General features: G+C 54.0%; 1 protein-coding gene across 12 annotated transcripts in view; it reads right to left on the bottom strand.

Annotated features, from left to right (window-relative positions):
* TMEM275 (transmembrane protein 275) overlaps positions 1-2,463 on the bottom strand; it is a 54,779-nt gene extending 52,316 nt beyond the window's left edge. For all 12 annotated transcript variants that reach the window (XR_016442552.1, XR_016442547.1, XR_016442545.1 and 9 more), the window contains exon 1: positions 1,904-2,463. The gene's annotated coding sequence lies outside the window, so the exon portion shown is untranslated. The remainder of the gene's footprint in view (positions 1-1,903) is intronic.
* Between the last annotated feature and the right edge of the window lie 3,537 nt (positions 2,464-6,000).

Raw genomic sequence — 6,000 nt, forward strand, 5'->3', positions numbered from 1 at the left:
GGGCAGGCCCTACAATGAGAGACTGCGGGACCTGAACCTGTTCAGCCTTCACGAGAGAAGGCTGAGGGGGGGCTTGGTGACTGGCTATCAACTCACTAGGGGGGGACCAGAAGGGTTTGGGGGAGACCTTGTTTCCCCTTGTACCCCCTGGCATAACAAAGAATAACGGCCACAAGTTATTAGAGAGGAGGTTTAGATCAGACATCCGTAAGAACTACTTCGTGGTCAGGGCGGCTAGGAGCTGGAACCAACTTCCAAGGGAAGTGGTGCTGGCTCCTGTCCTGGGGGGCTTTAAGAAGGGGCTTGATGCCTACCTGGTTGGAGTCCTCTGAGCCCAGTTTTTCTCCTGCCCAGGCAGGGGTCGGACTTGAAGATGTACAAGGTCCCTCCCAACCCGACTTCTATGAATCTATAATGTAGTCCAGGAGCAAAGGAGGGTGTTGCAAGCCTTTCAGGAGAAGGAAGACAGGCTGCCAGAGGGCCTGATGCCACTCCAGCTGGAGCCAGTGGAGAACTGGATTTGACCTATGGGCGCATAGAGGTAAACCAGCTGGTATCGGGCCAGCAGCAGCGCACCGGGAGCCTGCCAGCATCACGGGCACCAGGGCTGGACTTTGTAACTGGAGTTACATGGTTAGAGTTGTGGATGGCCGTGCCCACGCTTTCCCACCTGTCCCAGTCTCAGCAGACAAAACCAGTCCCAGCGGCCAGCACGGGGCAAGGTGCTCGATGACTTGCCATGAGAAGAGGACACCACCTGTTTCAGACATGCATCTAGCAAGGCTGGATGCTCTGGACCTCCAGAAAGGGTAGGATTTAGGCATCGATGCCTGGCAACGAGATAACAAGTAAATCATCTCGGGGTCCTGGCTCCCAGTTCCCTTCTCTAGAAACAAGGCAGAACTTTCTCTGTACTATGCCCGAAGGATGCTGCAGGCATCAAGCTCCAGGCTTCACATGAAATGACACATCTGTAAGTGGTGCAGACCAGTTTCATCGCTGGAGCTGGGCCAGTTAACACCAGGTGAGGCTCTGGCCCATAGTCATGAGGCTGAAGCGTCCCATGAGGTATCATCATGGGGCTATAAAGCGACATCGCAGGCAGTGGCAGGGCACTGAGCTGCAAACCCTTAGAGAGCTGATGGTGTGGGTTTACACCGTATCCTCCGCCCCCTTCCCCTTGCTTAATTGCTATAAAAACACAGCACTAATTTTAATAGAAAAAGCACAATGTGGATGCAATAAGTGAGCTGATTTAGAACCGCTTTGCAATACAAAAAGGAACAGCCATCTCAATATATTGCTCCCTCACCTCCCCTTTCCTGGAAAAGCACACAGAAATCTGCCTGACAGTGGGAAATGCACATTACAGAGCATCCTTATTTTCACTAGCCTTGTCCTCTCTCATATCCCAGGCAGATACGACATGCAGCAGAGACCTGATGCGAAGCCCCCTGAAGCCAGCACAAATCACCGATACATACCCGATTCTCCTAGTGACCTATTTTGAGAAGCTCTGCATCTATGGGCTGGTTTCCCCCTGGCTGCGTCTGTTTTACCCTTGCAACCAATATATGGCAAAGGTTAGTCACGTCTATATAATTCCCCCTCCTAATATTTAAGGGCTTCCTTATGGGAGGGAAGCGCCAAGTCTAGTTTAGGGCCATCCAGGGAGCGGGTGTCCGGCGGGAGCTTCGCAACAGGGCAGCGGTTTCTAAGCCATCTCTGAATTTATTCCCCACGACAGGTTGATTGCAAAGGCACAACCCTACACGTTAAGCATGCGGGCTCTCTAAAAGACATGCAACCAGGGGATCTTTCCACCAAAGCAATCGCCCAGACAACCTCGGGGGGGGGGGGGATAGAAATGACTTGAAAAGCAAAGCATTTCGAAAAGACTGACCTGTGCTTTCGCTCCAGGAGGCTGAAGGGATTTAGAGCGGGGTGTGTTTGCCCAGCATTTCCAGGGTGTGGTTTAGAAAAATACACAGACACGCACACGCGAAATGAAACCCAGCTTAGCTCGCGGTGGGAGACATCAGCCCTTTTCCAGCTCGCCTCCAAGCCCGTCCGGGATACCTGGAGACATTCACAGCCCCCTACGGCCCCCGCGTGCTGCAAACGCGGCGGGGAATCATGCGGGGCGCCCCTCGGGCTCGGCACAGCCACAGGCTGCTTCCTCCCCGGCTCTGCCACCGCCCGGCAAAAGTGCCGGGCAACTCCTTCCCGGCTGCCGGTGCCCGCCTGGCAGCAGCACTCCCCCGGGGCCGCAAGCAGGCGGGGCGGGGCGAGCGGGGTCCTGCCGCCGCCGGCGTCCCGCGCCGCTGAGAGGGGCGGCGGCGAGCCGCAACGCCCGCCCGCCCGCTAGGGGCCGCCCGGGCCGCGCGCCGCCGGCAGCAGCAGCGGGGGCACGGCCGGCCCCGGCCCCGGCCCCGGCCCCACGACCCGCCGGGCGGGTGCGCGCGCCGCCGTGAGCTCTGCGGGGGGAGAGAGAGAGAGAGAGAGTGAGTGTGTGTGTGTGTGAGACGGGGGGGAAGAGAGTGTGTGTGGGGGGGGAAGAGAGTGAGTGTGTGTGTGGGGGGGGGGGGGAAGAGAGTGAGTGTGTGTGTGTGAGAGAGGGGGGAAGAGAGAGTGTGTGTGTGTGAGGGGGGGAAGAGTCTGTATGTGAGTGTGTGTGTGTGAGAGAGGGGGGAAGAGAGAGTGTGTGTGTGTGAGGGGGGGAAGAGTCTGTGTGTGAGTGTGTGTGGAGGAAGAGAGTCTGTGTGTGTGTGTGTGTGTGTGAGAGAGCGGGGGGAAGAGAGTGTGTGTGTGTGAGAGAGGGGGGGAAGAGTCTGTGTGTGAGTGTGTGTGGAGGAAGAGAGTCTGTGTGTGTGTGTGTGAGAGAGCGGGGGGAAGAGAGTGTGTGTGTGAGAGGGGGGGAAGAGTCTGTGTGTGAGTGTGTGTGGAGGAAGAGAGTCTGTGTGTGTGTGTGTGTGTGTGTGTGTGAGAGAGCGGGGGGAAGAGTGTGTGTGTGTGTGTTGGGGGGGAAGAGAGAGTGTGTGTGAGAGCGGGGGGAAGAGAGTGTGTGTGTGTGAGAGAGGGGGGGAAGAGTCTGTGTGTGAGTGTGTGTGGAGGAAGAGAGTCTCTGTGTGTGTGTGTGTGTGTGAGAGAGCGGGGGGAAGAGTGTGTGTGTGTGTGTTGGGGGGGAAGAGAGAGTGCGTGTGAGAGCAGGGGGAAGAGAGTGTGTGTGTGTGAGAGAGAAGGGAAGAGAGTGAGTGTGTGTGAGAGGGGGAAGAGAGTGTGTGTGTGAGAGAGAGGGGGGAGGAGAGTGTGTGTGTGTGAGTGAGAGGGGGGAAGAGTGTGAGTGAGAGGGGGGAAGAGTGTGTGTTAGAGGGGGGAAGAGTGTGTGTGTGTGAGAGAGCGGGGGAAGAGAGTGTGTGTTAGAGGGGGGAAGAGAGAGTATGTGTGAGAGAGAGAAGAGTGTGTGTGTGTGAGGGGGGAAGAGTGTGTGTGTGGGGGGGAAGAGAGTGAGTGTGTGTGTGAGAGGGGGAAGAGAATGTGTGTGAGAGAGAGAGGGGGAAGAGAGTGTGTGTGTGAGAGAGGGGAGGAAGAGAGTGTGTGTGAGAGAGGGGGGGAGAGTGTGTGTGTGTGAGAGGGGGAAGAGAATGTGTGTGAGAGAGAGAGGGGGGAAGAGAGTGTGTGTGTGTGGGGGGGGAGAGTGTGTGTGTGTGAGAGAGAGGGGGGAAGAGTGTGTGTGTTAGAGGGGGGAAGAGTGTGTGTGTGTGAGAGAGCAGGGAAGAGAGAGTGTGTGTGTGAGGGGGAAGAGTGAGTGTGAGTGTGTGTGGAGGAAGAGAGTCTGTGTGTGTGTGTGAGAGAGAGCGGGGGGAAGAGTGTGTGTGTGTGTTAGAGGGGGGGAAGAGAGAGTATGTGTGAGAGAGCGGGGGAAGAGAGTGAGTGTGTGTGTGTGAGAGGGGGAAGAGTGTGTGTGTGTGAGAGGGGGAAGAGTGTGTGTGTGTGAGAGGGGGGGAAGAGAGTGTGTGTGGGGGGGGAAGAGAGTGTGTGTGTGGGGGGGAAGAGTGTGTGAGAGAGGGGGAAGAGAGAGTGTGAAGGGGGGGAAGAGTGTGTGTGTGTGAAGGGGGGGAAGAGTGTGTGTGTGAAGGGGGGGAAGAGTGTGTGTGTGAAGGGGGAAGAGTGTGTGTGAAGGGGGAAGAGTGTGTGTGTGGGGGGGAAGAGTGTGTGTGTGTGTGTGAGGGGGGAAGAGTGTGTGTGTGTGTGAGGGGGGAAGAGTGTGTGAGAGAGAGGGGGGAAGAGTGTGTGTGTGTGTGAGGGAGGGGGGAAGAGTGTGTGTGAGGGAGGGGGGAAGAGTGTGTGTGCGTGTGAGAGAAAAAAGATTGTGTGTTCATGTGTGAGAGTGAGTGAGCAAGTGTGTGTGACACTGCATGTATTTGTGTGTGTCTGTGTTTGTGTGCGAGACAGTAAGCAAGTGTGTGTGTGATAGTGTGTGTGTTTGTGTGAGAGTTTGTGGACGTGTGTATATTTGTTTTTGTGTGTGTGAAAGAGAGAGAGAAAGGGGAAGAGTGTGAAGGAGAGAGAGAGAGAGGAAAAAAGATTGTGTGCGAGAGAGTGTGTGTGTACTTGTGTGTGAGACAGTGTGTGAGTGTATTTGTGTGTGAGACAGTGAGCAAGTGTGTGAGAGAGTGTATTTGTGAGTGAGCAAGTGTGTGTGAGTCTACTTGTGTGTCTGTGTGTATTTGTGTCTGTGTTTGTGTGAGACTGAGTGAGCAACTGTGTGAAAGTGAGAGTGTATGTGTACATGCGTATATTTGTGTGTGTATGTGTGCATGTAAAAGGGAAAGGGGAAAAGAGTGTGTGTTTGTGTGTGAGAGAGAAGGAGAGAGAAAAGGATTGTGTTTGTGTGCGTGAGACTGAGTGAGCAAGTATGTGTGTGTGAGAGAGTATGTGTGTACATGTGTATATTTGTGTGTGGATGAAAGAGAAAAAGAAGGGGAAAGTGTGTTTGTGTGAGAGGGAGAGAGAAAAACAGATTGTGTGTTTATGTGAGAGTCAGCGAGGACGTGTGTGTGTGTCTGCATGCAAGACAGCAAGTGTGTGTGTGTGAAAGTGTATATATGTGAAAGTGTGTGTACATGTGTGTGAGAGGGAGAGAGAAAGAAAAAGATTGTGTGCATGTATGTGTGTTTGTGTTGGTGTATGTGAGAGAGTGAGCAAGCGTGTCTCTGCATGTATGAGACAGCAACTGAGCAAGAGTAGTGTGTGTGTGAGAGAGAGAGAGACAGGCAGGCGAGTGGGCGGGCGGGCGGGCAGACAGCCTGGAAGCGAGCTCTACATTAGCTGTGACCACACAGAAAAGAGACCTGGGAGTCGGGGACAGTTCACTAAGAACATCAGCTCAGTTCTGCCCTTCACGTTCATCATCCTTAACATCAAAAAGGCGAACAAGATGTTAGGGATGATGAATATGAACAACAGGACAAGGAGCAATGGCCGCAAGTTGCAGCAAGGGAAGTTGAGGTCAGATATTAGGAACATCTCTCTCACCGCGGGGCACTGGGGCAGGCTACCCAGAGAGGTGGTGGACTCTCCATCCTTGGAGGTATTTAAGACCCAGGTGACAAAGCCTTGGCTGGGGTGATGTAGTTGGGGCTGGTCCTGCTTGGAGCAGGGGGTTGGATGAGACGTGGCCTCCCACCTTTATTTTCTATGATCCTACGATTAAGAAGAGAATAGCGAACAAAATGCAAAATATCATTATGCCCCTTTATAAATACACAGTGCACCCCACACCTTGAATACTGTGCCCCGTTCTGGTCCCCACAACTCAGAAAGGACATAGAAGAACTCAAGAAGGTCCAGACAAAGGCAATAAGGATGAGTAGTGGTATGGAGGGGCTTCTATATCAGGAGACACTAAAGAGGTGAAGCCTATTCAATTTAGAAAAGAGATGCTTGAGAGGGGACATGATAAAGCTTTTCAAAATACTAAATGGCAAGGAGACAGTC

This window comes from Crocodylus siamensis, chromosome 5, assembly GCF_052110815.1.
Source record: "Crocodylus siamensis isolate JL-2025a chromosome 5, ASM5211081v1, whole genome shotgun sequence".
Classification (NCBI taxonomy): Eukaryota; Metazoa; Chordata; order Crocodylia; family Crocodylidae; genus Crocodylus; species Crocodylus siamensis.